This window comes from Schistocerca cancellata, chromosome 5, assembly GCF_023864275.1.
Source record: "Schistocerca cancellata isolate TAMUIC-IGC-003103 chromosome 5, iqSchCanc2.1, whole genome shotgun sequence".
In the NCBI taxonomy this organism is placed as follows: Eukaryota; Metazoa; Arthropoda; class Insecta; order Orthoptera; family Acrididae; genus Schistocerca; species Schistocerca cancellata.
Genome location: NC_064630.1, coordinates 836739024 through 836756674, shown reverse-complemented (window position 1 = coordinate 836756674; position 17651 = coordinate 836739024). Strand labels below are relative to the sequence as shown.

Here is a 17651-nt window from a genome sequence, read left to right as displayed (position 1 = left end):
GGGAAGGGACGCGGATGTGATATGCGAGGCGGAGGGCACGGCTTTCCAGGATTTGTAGGGATTTGTAGAAGGGCGGAGATCCAGGTGGGTTCAATGGTTCAAATGGCTCTGAGCACTATGGGACTTAACTTCTAAGGTCATCAGTCCCCTAGAACTTAGAACTACTTAAACCTAACTAACCTAAGGACATCACACACATCCGTGCCCGAGGCAGGATTCGAATCTGCGACCGTAGCAGTCGCGCATTTCCGGACTGAAGTGCCTAGAACCGCTTGATCCAGGTGGGATGGGCATAACAGAGGATAGGGCAGATGAGGGATTTGTAGGTGTGGAGGATGGTGGAGGGATCCAGACCGCACGTGCGGCCAGGAAGGAGCCTGAGGAGGTGGTGGCTCGGATTGCTCGGAGATGGGGTGTCCAGGAGAGGCGACGGTCACGGGTGACGCCGAGGTAGTTGAGGGTGGGGGCAACGGTGATAGGATGGTGTTGCCTACAATGATCGCCTGGGTCTTGGAAGGACTAACCCTGAGCGGCCACTGGTTACATGAAGTGGTGAACCAGTCAAGACGGGATTGGAGAAGGTGCTGGGAGCGTCGCAGGGTGGGGTCGAGGTCAAGGAAGGCGGTGCCATCGGCGTACTGGAGAAGGTGTAAGGGGGGTTAAGGCAGAGGCCGTAGTGGTCGCGCGGTTCCAGACTGTAGCGCCTAGAGCCGCTCGGCCACACCGGCTGGCTGAAAAACAACAGAAAGCAATTCTGAAATGTTTCTACTTACTTCTAAACGTCTACTTAGTAACAGAATTGACTACAGTTTAATGTAGTTGAAAGAGAGATTGGACGGATATTTCCGCATACTGGATATAAACCAGCGTGACTGCATAAGAAATCCTTTCGTGCTTTGCACTACTTGTGAACTTCTGGTTGTTGAAGGGGAGGAACAGGCAGACCAGAAGAACAACCTCACTTTAGAACCAAAGTGTCAAGAATCTGACTTATAGAACTTCTGGATTTCTATTCAGCATCATTATCCTCACCTACGTAAACGAGCACTGACCCTTTTGTTGCGGTTTTCTCGGCTAATATTGAAACAGTTAACGTGGAAATTAGGATCCAAAATTACATGAGAAACTCCCCAACAGACCTCCCTTGGATTTGCTCGGAACATGGCTGTGGATCGCCCATCAAACTGAACACAGATAAAGCATGAAAACAGAAAGAAAGTGTACTGAACTCTGAAAAAAAAGCAAAATAGAAACAATCAACAGTCAACAATCCGAGCAAAGAAGTGCAATACTGAACGAAGTTAAGCAGACTCGTCGTCGTGGTTATCACAGTCGGCCTTCAACCGTGACACGGCTCGGACACGTGGCGCGCTGCACAACACTCCGCACGTGTGTTTGTTTACTCGCTGCGCAAGGTTCAAAATGGTTCAAATGGCTCTGAGCACTATGGGACTTAACATGTATGGTCATCAGTCCCCTAGAACTTAGAACTACTTAAACCTAACTAACCTAAGGACAGCACACAACACCCAGTCATCACGAGGCAGAGAAAATCCCTGACCCCGCCGGGAATTGAACCCGGCAACCCGGGCGCGGGAAGCGAGAACGCTACCGCACGACCACGAACTGCGGACGCTGCGCAAGGTACTCTGTTCGTTGTTGTGAATTCGAGCTGTCACTAGACATGGCGTTCTCTTACCATCAAGCGACGGTGAAACTCACACTCTACGATTCCTAGGCTTGTCCAAAGGCTTATGAAATGGAACAGTTTTGGAGAGTGACATGCATGTGGATCCCCGCGAGCTGACAGGCATCCATCTCTTTAACGTTTCCAGCACAGTCTACCTCAAGATGAAGAACGAAGAGGCGTGCGCCGACCTAGTCCACCACCACTTTCGATGTGCTGACGGCAGCATCACGACGGTAACCGCGGACCATGCAGGTATAGGGATGTGAGTAGTGGGACTAAAAGACTGTCACCCCACTCTGTATTGCTGCCAAATTTCTTCAAGATGGGGGATCCAAGACGGCGGCCATAGATGTGGCAATGCCGCAAGGACCTGATGGTACGTAGTTCAAATTTCGGCGGGAAAATAGGTCAGCTGGGCCAGGTCCACTAACCTAATACATCCAACAACCACCTCTTCCTTGGAATTGGTGGGTAAAGACTCAGCCCGTGCTGGGCTTCTGGGTAGGAAGGATGTAAGTATTTATTTTGCATGCATTGTTTCTTTAAGCAATTTGTGTTATCATGGGCAGTAGCTCCACCCAGTGTGTTTATAGGAGTAGAGGGGAATGAAAGGGAAGCAGTGGTTGGGAAGGGAGTGAGACAGGGTTATAGCCTCTCCCTGATGTTGTTCAATCTGTATATTGAGCAATCAGTAAAGGAAATAAAAGAAAAATTCGGATTAGGTATTAAAATCCATGGAGAAGAAAAAAAAAAAAAACTTAACGGTTCGCCGATGACATTGTAATTCTGTCAGAGACAGCAAAGGACTTGGAAGAGCAGTTGAACGGAATGGAAATGGACAGTGTCTTGAAAGGAGGATATAAGATGAACATCAACAAAAGCAAAACGAGGATAATGGAATCTAATTAAATTGGGTGATGCTGAGGGAATCAGATTAGGAAATGAGACACTTAAAGTAGTAAATTTTGGTATTTGAGGAGCAAAATAACTGATGATGGTCTAAGTAGAAAGGATATAAAATGTAGACTGGCAATGGCAAGGAAAGCGTTTGTGAAGAAGAGAAATTTGTTAACATCGAGTATAGATTAAAGTGTCAGGAAGTCGTTTCTGCAAGTATTTGTATGGAGTGTAGCCATGTATGAAAGTGAAACATGGACGATAAATAGTTTAGACAAGAAGAGAATAGAAGCTTTCGATACGTGGTGCTACAGAATAATGCTGAAGATTAGGTGGGTAGATCACATAACTAATGAGGAGGTACTGAATAGGATTGGGGAGAAGAGGAGTTTCTGGCAGAACTTGACTAGAAGAAGGGATCGGTTGGTAGGACATGTTCTGAGGGATCAAGTGATCACCAATTTAGTATTGGAGGGCAGAGTGGAGGGTAAAAATCATAGAGGGAGACCAAGAGATGAATACACAAAGCAGATTCAGAAGGATGTAGGTTGCAGTAGGTACTGGGAGATGAAGAGGCTTGCACAGGATAGGGTAGCATGGAGAGCTGCATCAAACCAGTCTCAGGACTGAAGACCACAACAACAACAACAGGCAGTAGCTCCACACAGTGTGTTCACCATGAGGTCTGAAGTCCAAACTGCCCCAGTACACAGTACCACCACCAAAGGGCGTCCCTCCCATTATGTAATCCAAGATTGTGGTCTGGGGAAAAATGGCCAGAAAAGGTCTCAGTCTGTGTCCAGCTGTTGGAGAGGAAAGAGTGTACTTTATTTTGAGTGGGAAGTTGGAATAGTTTATTTAGTGATGGATTTCACGTAGTTTATTTATTATACTGATACAAAACACTCGCCCTGACGTGCTTGGGGTCACAATAAATAGTCTACAGACCGCGAAATTACTTGTAAATTACCGAAATAGTGCAGTACACAGACACACAAACAACTAGTAAACTTCTGATGTAATTCTTCATGCTTTCCCGGCGATCTGTTGACATCTTGGATATTCGGGAATCCAGCCGGATGTTCGCGTCGTTCTCGCACGATATAGGATGGACTATTTCCATTCTTGGATGTTCTGGTGAAGAGAAAGGCAGATGGCACATTTGGACACAGTGTGTACCGCAAACCTACGCACACTGACTTATTCCTACAAGCCAGCAGTTGCCACCATCCGGCACAGAAGAATGGAGTGCTCAAAACACTGGTCCACAGAGCACAAACTCTGTAAGATCCTGATAGTCTGGCCACAGAAATAGAACACTTACAATCAGTGTTCAGCAGGAATGGGTACTCCTCTAGAGATATCCAGAAGGCAATTCAACCTGCTAACCGGCCAAAGGATCAAGAAGAAGAACCAGAAGAGGCAAAGAAGATGGCATACCTGCCATATGCCGGACCTATCTCTGCCAAGATCAGCAGGATTCTCCAGAAATATGACATCAAGAGCATATTTTGGCCACCCACCAAATTTGGGGCTATGCTGGGGAATGTAAAAGATGACCTGGGACTACGCAAGCCAGGTATTTACAACATACCATGCCAGTGTGGGATGTCATACATTGGCCAGACCACCAGAACTGTGAACATCAGGTGTAAAGAACACCAGAGACATACCAGACTCAGGCAGGCAACTAAATCAGCCATAGCAGAGCATTGTCTGGAACTTGGTCATTCAATGGCTTACAATGACACCAAGATTGTGACACAGACCTCAAGATTTTGGGACAGTGTCATTAAAGAAGCCATTGAGATTAAGGTCACAGACAATCTAATCAACCGTGACTCGGGATACCAAATCAGCACTGCCTGGATTCCAGCGCTTGAGCTTGTGAAAACTCAACGCAGGACACTCCGGGGTTCTACAAGAAATAGGAGACCGAGAGAACAGCCGTGAGACAAGTTGTCTGACATTGGAGACCAGATCTGACACACCCCAGATCATGAACTCGACTTCAGAAGACGGCCAGGCCGGGCGCGGACGGCGGAGGGAACACCGGCGACAAGAGAGAGACAATGTAGCCGTGTCTGGCGGGCGCGGACGTCAGACGGAACACACGACGCGGTGCGGACTGATAAGGGAGCGCCCAGCACGAAACAGAAGTGGAAATCATAGTAACAGTCAGGAGATAGAGTACCCAACATCTCAGACCAGATCTGACACACCTCAGATGATAACCACATCCGTTGAGGACGGCCAGAACGGGCGCCGACGGCAGTCGGAACATCTGCGACTGGAGGGGTCCATTGAAGCCGAGTCCGGCGGGCGCGGACCACAGATGGAACAGTCGACCCGGCGCGGACCGATTAGGGAACGCCCAGCTCCTCCCAGGCATAAATACTGGACTCGATCGACCCAAGGATCAGTCTCAGGTAGCACCTGAAGATTACAGCGAGGCACGCTGTTGAAATATCGTGCGAGAACGACGCGAACATCCGGCTGGATTCCCGAATATCCAAGATGTCAACTAGTAAACTGTTAAAATAATGCATATAGAAGTCTCGGCAAACATGCTCACTAATTATGAACTGTCGAAATAATGCATCGCACAGCTTACAGATGTATTCACAAAATAATGCAGTACACTAATGTACAGACACGTTCACTACGAGAAAAATCGTAGAAATAATGCATGCATAACACTCTGCAAACATGCTCCCATCACTTAAACGGCAGAAATAATGCAGAGTACAGGAGGTCATTTCATGTAAATAAGCTTTCAAACTATCATTAAGAAATTTGGCTGTGACACATCAGTGATCCAAGGCAGAATGATGTGTCAGGCACACACGTCAGTCCAACCTGTCCCACATTCGAACCGCATCTGGCAGTGCACATGTTTACTGCAGCTGGTGTGATGACTCATCGCCTTTGTACCTGAGGGTCCAGCGCCATCCCAACTGTCGAGTGAGATGTCTGCCTACTGATTCACCATCGCAGGTGCAAGTAAAAGGATGTTAGTGTTATACTGACATCTCATGTCTATGCAAATAACAGCCAAGTCTCCCTCTGGACACGCTATAGAAATCCTTTGCAATGCTTTCAGAAACTGTTTACGAAAATATCCGAGAATGACAGAATGCATTTTTCCCAGTGATCCTAACGAGGCACCCCATCCATCACGTGTTACCCTTGCTGGAAATCATGATGTCCTACGATCAACATATGTCTCATAAATGGCAAATGTTCGCTCATGTTCTCACCGCTAAACGCCTTCATCACATCTGTGTATGTTTACAGAAACACCATTAGTCATAAAAGCATTCCTGTTGTTTGGAAAGAGAGCACTGTCTAAGCACATATGGGAAAACCAGAACAATTACACAGAATTCGAAGCACTGTCCTACAGAAGAGAAAAATGGCTAAAATTTTCAGTCGTACAGGTGCTGGTATGGAGATGTCCTAATGCAACAATGGCAGCTGAGGGAAAGCATCCCACCAGAGATGAATGGTCTGCTTAACTTGCCTTTCAACACACGAACAAAAAAGACATCACGTTACTCTCAGAAGTTTCTGCAGATACCTTCTTGCCCCCATTTTGTTCGAACCAGACTGTAGAGGCTCCTATGCCCCACCATAAAAGATGTCTTGCGAATGAATGGAGCATTCTGGTTGGCTCTAACTGAATCTACCCATCAAACTGCTGCTGTTTCCAGTGTGGGAAAACTGTCTGCCATTTTTTTCTGCAGACGAGACTTTTAGTGGAAAAACTATTTTGTACAGATCGCCCTCTTCCACTGACAGTCAAACCCTACAATAGCGTTCTACAGATCTTCAAATACGGAAAGACACTTCCTCAATTACACTGCTCTGTTACTGTCAAGGAAAACTTGACTGTTTCTGCGTGAAGCCAATCTCCAGCCCGGCTATATCACCACATGCCATATCGATGTAATAAACTTACAATTCGTATCCTACACCATATAAAATCACCTCTTCCACATCCTGCATGTAGCTATCCACCACCAGACACACATACGTATACCAAAAAGACAGATCGCATAAGCACCTGTACCGTATATACTCCTCGCATGGTCAAGTGGTCATCCACAGAGTCCCCACACACGCACCAGCCAGACCCTCAGCTGGCTGTGGTCACTCTCTGAAGTGTTGTAAAAAGGCCGGCTCTCTTCCCCTCGGCACAAAGGCGTTACGGTTTCTGACGCCGACTTGGTCGCATTCTTGCTTTCTACACCCGTCTCCAGACACTGGGATTATAAGAACATGTGTATTTTCACATAGTTTACCTGAATATCGTACCATTTACACGAAACTTCTCCTTATCAAGCACATAGCAATTTCGATTGCATAGTAGTATCTCTTGCACAGTATAATTCTGTAGATATAGGTTGGAAATTATTTCTCTACAAAACCGAATCTTTAGCTAGGTGCAGCGAAGTGAATCTGCTGTAAACTACAGAGAATGAGAACATTATTTCGTCTGCGAAGACTGCATGAAAACTCGAAGTAAATAGAGGATTGAAAATTCCACTGACGAATACCGATGTCAGTGATATAACAGATTCCAATTCATCCTTATAATGTAAAAAGTCAACTGAGGTTTTTCTCGTGTCTAGGGAACCAGAAAACGTGTCTTCACCTATATTTCACCTGCTAGACATTCAACACCTTAATCCAAGTAGTGAAACCTCCACCATTGTGATATCTCGCCATTTGCTTGCCTGTTGCTGCTCGCAGTGTCGCCGAGATGAAGAGCAGCGAGTGGAGCGTTTGGAGAAGGCGAGTCCAATTATTCTTCCTCCACTTCTTATTATTAATTGTTGCATTCTGTATGTTATTACTTGTGAAGTTCAACCAGTCGTATTTTTCGTGCCTGGTGGCCGCTAACGCCCCAGTTACCTGCCCTAGAGCTCAGTGTATGTATGTTGCGGCAGTGTACTTTTCCTCACTTTGCCGCTGTTGTCCGTGTAACTCGACAGCTTCCGGGTGGTGTTTTGTTCTCGCTGCTCTAGTAGTAGTGGTTCCTTTCTGCTTCTGGATGCTCTAAACACCGGAGTCTGAAGATGTAGTGCTGAACGCCCGTTCAGGCTTGGGTGTGTTATTCCATAGTTGCATTGATCATCGGAAGTTAGGTAGGTATGCAAATGATTTGTGGTTCAGATGGTTCAAGTGGCTCTAAGCACTATGGGACTTAACATCTGTCATAAGTCCTCTAAACTTAGAACTCCACATCCATGAGCTAGGCAGGATTCGCACCTACGACCGTAGCAGCAGCGCGGTTCCGGACTGAAGCGCCTAGAACCGCTCGGTCACAACGGCCGGCTGATTACTGATGATGCTTTTCAAGTGCCACTCGTATGAGTTACCACCTCGTGAAGTGAATGCAACTCTTGGCTGCCCGTCTCATCGCTTTCCCAAGTCGATCCTTGGAGCAGAGACTGCCCCCCCCCCCCCCCCCCCCCTCCCTCAACGACTTGGTTTGGTTAGATTTGATGACTGTTTCTTTTTTAAAAATCAATAACTGTAATTTCAAGTTTGAAGATGTTTAACTGGTTCTTAAAGGATTGTTAGTCAGGCCTTCAGCCGTGAAACAGTTTTTAAATTATTACTATTGGAGCCTTCAGCCGAGAACTAGTTTGAATTTGTTGTCACCAAGGCCTTCAGTCACCTTTTATTTGTTGTTGTTTCCAAATAAACTGTACGTGATTGTAAAATAAACTAACCAACAGTAATTCACTACGGACCCATCCACAATCGCAATCCAATCCTGCCTTCCTTGGTATCAGGTCTCTACTGGCAGCAGAGTACGGTTGCGATTGTAATATTGCCATTTCAGTTACTGTTAGTTTGAACTGTAACTTTGCCAGTGTTATACGATATTTGTCTTTGGTATTGTGTTCTGCTTTAGGTGATCAATTCTAATGGCGGTCAGGCTGTGCCCCGGGATCGGCCTGTTGAGGAAGGACCACCTCATGTATGAGCTGGCGATAAGATGCCAGGCTGTTGAGGGTAGTGTTCCGGACTTAGCAACCCGATTACGCGCTACCGTGCTTCAGCCGGTTGATGCCACGCCGGAGGTTGTGAGTGAGACAAAGGCAGCCATTGAGTTCTTGTTTAAAACCGTTAGTAGTCTTGAGGATAACATCGGTTTCTTAGAGGGCACTCTACCTAGTGGCAGTCAGTTAGACAGGGTGCGGGCGCAGTTGATACATTTGACCAACCGGATATCTGATTTAAGGCGATTAAAGTTAGAGGATCGTGATAAGGAATCAACAGCTGAATTACGGTTCTTGGTTAGTAAATTGCAGTTTAAGGTCACATGCTTAGAACTTGCCGGGAAGAGGACCGGGGAACAGGATTTGTTATCGTCCGGGCGGTGCAGTAGCGAGCCCGGCAATAACGCACTTCTGTCTCCCGAGAGGTTAGAGGGGCATTTGTTTCGAGACATCATGGAATTGATTGTCGACCGATCGAGCAAATTGAAATGTTGTTATGGTTGTTGGTTCGCTTTGGGCAACATGCTGATGCGTTTGGTGTATCGCTTCAAGTAGTTTTGTCTCTATTGTATCCTTTAGCTAGAGAAGAATTGGGGACCCTGGTATCCAGGGCCACGACAGAAGGGTTTTCCTTGCAGCAGTTGAGGAAACTTGTAGTTAGCGAGAGGCTGACCATGGGAGTGCGCAAGCAGGTCGAGTGGTGGTATATTTGGCAGATGCAGCGAGATAAAGAGGAGTTACATCAGTATGTGGAAAGAGTCAAGGCTGCCTGTTTGGGTCTTCGTGGCGCCGCTGTAGCGATATCCGCGTTGCTGCTCTCGGACGATAGATGCTGTGAAGTTAAGTTTCAGTCTGCGGGAATTGTCGAGAAGAATTCCGGATTATCTACATCAGATGAGTCTGCTACAAGGGAATCGAGGCGTTTTTTTTTTTTTTTTCAGGTGTGGTAGCACAGGGCATTTAGTTCATACTTGCGTTCAGCCGCGGACACCCAGAGTCAATAAATGACGCTTGCTGGGCAGCAACACCGGGATCGAACCTTTAAACCCTGGTGTGCCCGTGTCGCTGCTCGATCATCACCTCCTCTGCCTTATATTTGTTCTCGAGTAGGTGGCGAACCTATTTGTGCTCTTTTGGTTTCCGGTAGCTGCTCTTCATTGTTGAGTTTGGAATGGTTCCTTGAATTTGGTCATCTTGCGATGTTTAGGTCGGTCCCTTCTCCGGTGCAGGGATGTCGGGTTGCCAATGGGCAGGTGTTGCCCCTGCACGGTTGGGTCAGAGGGAGTATCTTTGGCCTCGGTTAAGAAGCTGCCGTTTGATTTGATTTTGGGGTGTGATTTTATCGGTAAAACTTGTCTTGTCTTGGATTATTCCGGGTACACGTTGTTCTTTCAGTTTGAGATGTGGGAATGCTGGCTGTTGGTACTAAGATTAGTGAGTACGATCTCACCCACCTTTCTTCGCAGCAGGCGTCTGAACTAGGGGGTTTGTTGGAGAGGTTCGCAGATCTTCTCTGTGACAGACTGGGTGTTACTAATGTTCTTGACTACCATATTCGTCTATCTGACCATATTCCCGTCAGGCAGACCCCATAGCTTCTTTCACCGTCTACGATGAATATACTAAGAGGAAAGATCTCTAAAATGCTCGAGCAAGGAGTTATTAGGCCTTCTACATCTGCTTATACCTCCCCTATATTCCTCGTCCCTAATGATCAGGAGCGGGATTTTCGGCATGTTTTTGACTACCGTCGCCTAGAAATGAAGGTTATCCTAGAATCAGTTCCTTTACCTGATCTTCACAAGTCTTTTACTTGGTTTGCCGGGGCTAATTGTTTCACTGTGCTCGATCTGAATCAGACCTATTATCAGATTCCCTAAGATGAAGAATGTAAACACGTTACGGCATTTTGTACTGATTGGAATCTGTTTAACAGGGTCCCCTTTGGTTTGGCTACTGGCGCAGCCGTCCTTACTCGTTTGCTGGATAATATTCTTGGAGATTTGAATTTAGTCTGTGTTTATAATTATCTGGACGATTTGGTAATTTATAGTCTTTCGTTTCAAAAGCGTTTGGAACATATCCAGCAAGAGTTTGCTAGGTTGCAGGGGGCCGGCTTGACTGTAAAACCCTGTAAGGTGACATTATCCAGGTAGCAGGTATCATTCTTATGTCATCTGTATCAGGTGAGAGCATTCGCATTGACCAGAAGCGGACTAGACTCCTTTAAATGAACTGCGCCGAAAGAAGTGCGTTTTGAATGGGGACCTGCCCGAGAGGCTGCTTTTGAGCACATTAAGGCGGCTATAGCCAATCCTCCGGTTCTCGGAGTGCCTGATTTTAATAAGATATTTATTGTTCAAACCGACGCATCTAATGCGGGAATTTCGGCAGTCCTCCTCCAGGAGTTCGAGGGTCAAAGGCAGCCATTAGCATACGCGTCTCGTCGGTTAAGGAGCGCCGAGCTCAAATATTCTGCTTACGTATGTGGGTCATTGACGATCTCTTTCGCGCTGGAGAAGTACCGGTTTTATCACGAACATAGAATGTTTCAGCTGGAGATTGACAATCAAGCCTTAAGCTGGGTGCTAGCGAAACCGCGTAACACCTGACGTATCGCGAGGTGGCATTTCGGCGTTTCGGCGTTTCAGTTCGAGGTCAAAGACATTAGGGGCAGTGAGAATGTGCTTGCGGACGTCCTCAGCCGTATGTTTACTGAACATCCATCTAGTGAGGGCGCTCAAGAAACCGAGGAGGGTGATCTTAGTTGTGTCATGTTAGGCGGTATTCCTCATTTGTTTGGTGATGCTGCCGATCTTCAGGATCATAACCCCACTTGAGGACCCGTTAAGAAACGGCTTTCGGCGTGAGAACGTTTGGATGAATACGTTATCAGCAAAGGCATTTTGTATAAAGGGGTGGGACGTGACAGGGAAATTAAGATCTGTCTACCAGCCGTCTAGTAGGCCCGGTTTTCCATTACTTTCACAGCTCTTTGATTGGTGGGCATTTGGTAACCTATAAGACCTAGTAGAAAATTAACGAGCATCTGCCTTGGCCGTTTATGGACTGAGACGTTAGAGAGATGGTTTCTCGGTGTCGGTTGTGTCATGTGGCCAAACCGCAGAACGGTCTTCAACAGGGCTTCCTGAGTTCTGAGCAAGAATCGTGCCCCACGGACAAGCTCTTTACTGATTATTTGGGGCCCTCACCTCGCACCAAGAGAGTCCATCGATACGTGTTAGTTATTATTGACGCGTTTTCGACGTTTACCTGACTTCTTCCGAGTCGTAATGTGGCTGCTGCTACCACCATTGCGCATTTAACTAACATATTTAGTATTTTTGGACCCCTAAGCAAATCGTTAGTGATAATGCGCCGGCCTTTCTTTCGGGTCCCTTCAGGGCCTTCTGTTTCCAAAGCGGTATGAAGCACGTGACTACCATCGCGTATTATCCGCAGGGCTCCTTCACGGAAAGAGCCAATGGTAACCTTAAATCAGAAGTCTCAGTCTCCCAGTAAGTGGGATTCTAGTCTCCCTTGGCTGAGATTTGCCTTCTATACCGTCAGCCGTGAGGTTTTGAAGGTTACCCCGGTTTCCCTGATCTTTGCTTATCTTCTTAATTGCCCCCTTTCGAACTTATGGGGAATTCAAGATCTAATTCCTGCGGACATTATCCCTTAGATCGTCAAGTAAAACTGGAATCGCGCGAAACGCAATACTGTCACTGCTCACAACAGACAAGCTGATCGTTATAACCATAATCGACGAGCCTCCAGAGGTAAGCCGGGAGATCAGGCGTATGCCCGTAATTTTCCCGGGAGGGAGGTGCGTATTGGCAACCTCGGTAAGTTAACTCCCCGTTTACTGGATCCGTATTTTAGGCCCAGACAATCTTCTGGTTAAAGACAACCGTACCAGTAAGCAATACCGGGTCCATCTTAATCAAATTAAGTTTTGTTAGACCGCTAGCTGGTTGCCACCAGGTTTGTATTTCAGGATTGGGGGGGGGGGGGGGGGTTGAGCCGTGCTGCGGCCGCGTTGATGCCGTTGCTAGGTTGGCATAGTTTAGTTGGTATAGTTACGGTTGTCGTCTTCTTGTGTTCACTGGCACCAGTCCGTTTTCAAGCGTTGTCTGTCCGCTAGTGGCAGCAGCGGCGGTTATTGATATCTAGTAACGGTGGTACTATCTTTGGGGAGAAGTTGTGGTGTTTCGCTATCGCGTGAGTCGGCAGTTCGGCTGGGGACGGACGAGCAGCCAGGTCCGCGCCGGGACCACTGTCAGCACAAGCTCCACACATCCCCCACACAGTGAGATGATCTATGGCCGATCTCCCACTACTGTATAACGATATTGATTGTTCCAGGAAAGTAGCAGCCGCAGCAACTGGGACACATCGCCATCGCCTGTCACGGTAATGATGCATGATACCTATACTAACAAATCCAACCTTGCATGAACTATCGCAGCTAGTAAGCCACTACTGCTCTTACTACCCATCCCACTGTCGCAGAGGTTTTTTTTCCCACGGCACGAGCCATGGCACTTTTTTCCCTCTGCTCTTCAAATCGCTACCCTCACTCGCGTTTCGTCCACTATCTATCACCTGATGGACCGTGTTAATGCGTAGCCTTACCCAGACGCACGGACAACATCACAGCCCAGCATCCTGTGATCCACCCTCTAGATAACTAACATGTTTACGGAGGTGACAGTAGAACTTTTGGTTTGGTCACCACGTTGGTGCGGGCGTGGAGGGGCCCCATCTCTACGAAAAAAAAAAAAACGCATGCACTGCCGGATTGGGGGGGGGGGGGGGCTGAGGTCGCGAGGAGCACAACCTCGTTGTCAACCGGACCCAGCAAGTTTAAATTGAGTGGACATAATTCCAGAAGTGAGACCTCGCCATTTGCTTGCCGTGACGAAGAGCAGCGAGTGGAGCTTTTGGGGAAGGTGAGCCTAATTAGCCTTGCTCCACTTCTTATTTTTAATTGTTGCAGTGTATGTTATTATTTGTGAAGTTCAACCTGTGAATTCTTTCCTCAGTAGTGGCCACTAACGCCCCAGTTACCTGCCCTGGAGCTTAGTGTATGTTACGGCAGTGTACTTTTCCTCGCCATGCCGCTGCTGTCCGGTAAGAGGTGTAGTTTGACAGCTTCCTTAATTTGTGGGCCGGGTGGTGTTTCTTTTTTCCCTACTCTGGTAGTAGTGGTTCCTTTCTACTTCCGGATGCTCTAAACACCGGGGTCTGTAGATGTAGTGCTGACCGCCGGTTCCAGCTTGGGTGTGTTATTCCATTGATTATTAGACGTTCGTTAGATTCGGTAAATGATTATTGGCCATGCGTTTAAACTACGACTAGTCTGAGTTACCATCTCGTGAAGGGAATGAAACTTTTGGCTGCCTGTCTCATCGATTGCGGATTTTGAGGGACTTCGACAGGTCGATCCTAGGAGCAACGTCTGCGGAACCCTCCCCCTCCCCATTGGTTTGGTCAGATTTGATGATTATTTTTGCTAAAAAAATTAATAACTATAACTTAAAGTTTGAAGATGTTTAACTGGTTCTTAAAGGATTGCTAGTCAGGCCTTCAGCCGTGAAACAGTTTTTAAATTATCACTATTGGGGCCTACAGCCGAGAAATTGTTTTGAATTTGTTGTCATCAAAGCCTTCAGCAGTGGAACACTTGTTAATTTATTGTCACCTTTTATTTGTTGTTGTTTCCAAACAAAGTGTACGTAATTGTAAAATAAAGTAACCAACAGTAACTGACTACGGCCCTGTCCACAATCGCAACCCAGTCCTGCCTTCCTCGGTACCAGGACAATCAATGTTATCTCCACCAAAGAAAGAAAGGTAATGTGCAGAAGTAGTCTGAGCCGTGGTAAAAATTGGTGTTTTGAAGAGCGCCGCAGCTCGTAGTGTGAAGCAGTCGCCCTCCGTTTCTGGCGGTGGCGCCGCTGTGGCACTCGCAGCTTTGGTGTCTCCCTCTGGTGGGAAAGGTTGGCTGTTCACGTGCATTTAAGGGGCGCTATGGGCTCGCCAGTGGCAGTTGGTCGGTCTGAGCCGGTGCGGTCTGGGCGAGTCTGGTCAGTGTGGGGCAGACTGTCGTCCGGAGTGCTACTACGTTCTAGGCCGCCAGTCTGCTCGACTTTGTTCAGGCAATGGTCTTTGGCGGTTGGATCGATTGCTTGGTCGGTCGCGCACTGAGACGGAAGATGATTTGTCCGTCTCGAGCGTCGGTGCACGTGAAGTCTCCACGTCAGTCCAGTGGGCCGCACCGTATAGAGAGGGGTAGTGGCTTCGCGGCCGACACGAGAGCAACAGGAGCCAACTTACGACATCGGTCTGGCCGGCGCGCGCTGCGACGCCGTGAGACGGGAGATCGGCGCGCCTTCCTGCGTCCGTTGAAGCGGCTGGCAGCGGACGGGTCGGGAGAGCGTTTTCGGCGTTCTGCACCAGGTCTTTATCTAGACATCGCAGCTTGTTAAAGGTTAAGTGCTTCATGATATGTTGTTTCATTTAGTTGTTAAATTCTACTTGTGTTCTTGGTCAGTCTCTCGTCCCCAGCTTGCTCGCCTGTCTCCAGTTCGTATTTGTTAGGCAGTTAGTGTCTGTCTGTCTGTCTCTCTGTCGGTCTGCCGTACGTTAATAGCTGCCTCTGTCACGTTCGTCGGATTCGGTGTTAACGAATTTATTGCTTAAGGTGTAAAGGCCGAATTCCTGAATTATGTTTTTATCTTGCCTATATCTACATCTACATCCATACTCCGCAAGCCACCTGACGGTGTGTGGCGGAGGGTACCTTGAGTACCTCTATCGTTTCTCCCTTCTATTCCAGTCTCGTATTGTTCGTGGAAAGAAGGATTGTCGGTATGCCTCTGTGTGGGCTCTAATCTCTCTGATTTTATCCTCATGGTCTCTTCGCGAGATATACGTAGGAGGGAGCAATATACTGCTTGACTCTTCGGTGAAGGTATGTTCTCGAAACTTTGACAAAAGCCCGTACCGAGCTACTGAGCGTCTCTCCTGCAGAGTCTTCCACTGGAGTTTATCTATCATCTTCGTAACGCTTTCGCGATTACTAAATGATCCTGTAACGAAGCGCGCTGCTCTCCGTTGGATCTTCTCTATATCTTCTATCAACCCTACCTGGTACGGATCCCACACTGCTGAGCAGTATTCAAGCAGTGGGCGAACAAGCGTACTGTAACCTATTTCCTTTGTTTTCGGATTGCATTTCGTTAGGATTCTTCCAATGAATCTCAGTCTGACATCTGCTTTACCGACGATCAACATTATATGATCATTCCATTTTAAATCACTCCTAATGCGTACTCCCATATAATTTATGGTATTAACTGCTTCCAGTTGCTGACGTGCTATTTTGTAGCTAAATGATAAAGGATCTATCTTTCTGTGTATTCGCAGCACATTACACTTGTCTATATTGAGATTCAATTGCCATTCCCTGCACCATGCGTCAATTCGCTGCAGATCCTCCTGCATTTCAGTACAATTTTCCATTGTTACAACCTCTCGATACACCACAGCATCATCTGCGAAAAGCCTCAGTGAACTTCCGATGTCATCCACCAGGTCATTTATGTATATTGTGAATAGCAACGGTCCTATGACACTCCCCTGCGGCACACCTGAAATCACTCTTACTTCGGAAGATTTCTCTCCATTGAGAATGACATGCTGCGTCCTCTTATCTAGGAACTCCTCAATCCAGTCACACAATTGGTCTGATAGTCCATATGCTCTTACTTTGTTCATTAAACGACTGTGGGGAACTGTATCGAACGCCTTGCGGAAGTCAAGAAACATACACATTACACATATACCACCTCTCAAGATATAGGCCCGAGAAGACGCGGCAAGGTAGGAGTAGGCAAAATGCAACAGGGAATAACAGTATTAATGTACTGATAGCAAACTGCAGGAGCGTCTATAGAAAGGTCCAAGAACTGCTTCACCCAAATGATTTCACATTTCGGATCTCCGTCAATTTCCTTCGATACTATTGCACTTCTTATCGCTATAAACACGCCTCCCCCTTCACTGTCCAGCCTGTCTCAATCTGAGTTTAGGATTTCATTACTGTTTACGTCTGGTTTCAGCCAACTTTCTGTCCCTAGTACTATATGGGCGTTGTGACCGTTTATTAATGAGAGCAGTTCTGGGACCTTTCTATAGACACTCCTGCAATTTGCTATCAGTATATTAATACTGTTATTCCCTGTTGCATTTTGCCTACTCCTACCTCGCCGCGTCTCAGGAGGCGTCTTGTCGGGCCTATATCTTGAGAGGTGGTATATGTGTAATGTAGAGAATGTTTTTACATTTTATGTAAGACTGCATTTCATGGGTTTTTATTTAAATTGTCATTTTAGTACATAAATTTGCCATCCTTCCACCGTAAGAGTTCTTTTAAAAACAAGTTGCACTTTCGGTAGCAAATAATTTTAATGTGAGTGTTTTGTACCATTTCCCTCCCTTTTACGGGGTGCATAGTTTATGTGTTTGTGTCAGTTGTTAATATTTTTAGTAATCTGGTGTGTTGCAGGTTTGCACCAGTGCAGTCTTTCAGGGGTTGTCACCACAGCCGTGTTAAAAGGGGGCGGCAAGCTTCTCAGCCTGAAAGCTCATACTACTCACAAAAAAAAAGTTATTTCAGCCTCTGAATAAATTGTAACTTGATACTTACAGGGTGCTTTCTGACTGTAATTTTAAATCTGTTTTTTTTTAAAAAAGAGGGCTTTTAGGAATAAAATTTTCATTTAGTAAAAAAAAATTTTTTTTTGTTCATCAGTTACCCATTGGCAACTACTTCCACGCTCACATAGTATCATTAGATGTGTTAATGTTCTTGATGAATCGCTAGTAAATAAAGTAAATTCTTAAGAAAAGGTTTTGAAAATAAATTACGGTTCACAGTCAACCATACAGTTTACATGGGAGGGAATAATGGTCCAGTGGAAACACATGTCCATATTGGATCTTCTAAAATTTCCACGGAGAACACGTTTGATCATGAAGGC

The 17651-nt window shown here is 46.6% G+C and overlaps 1 protein-coding gene across 6 annotated transcripts in view; it reads right to left on the bottom strand.

Moving 5' to 3' along the window:
• LOC126187518 (neurexin-1a) overlaps window positions 1-17651 on the bottom strand; it is a 2258738-nt gene that overhangs the window by 748005 nt on the left and 1493082 nt on the right. The gene's annotated exons all lie outside the window — the stretch shown is intronic.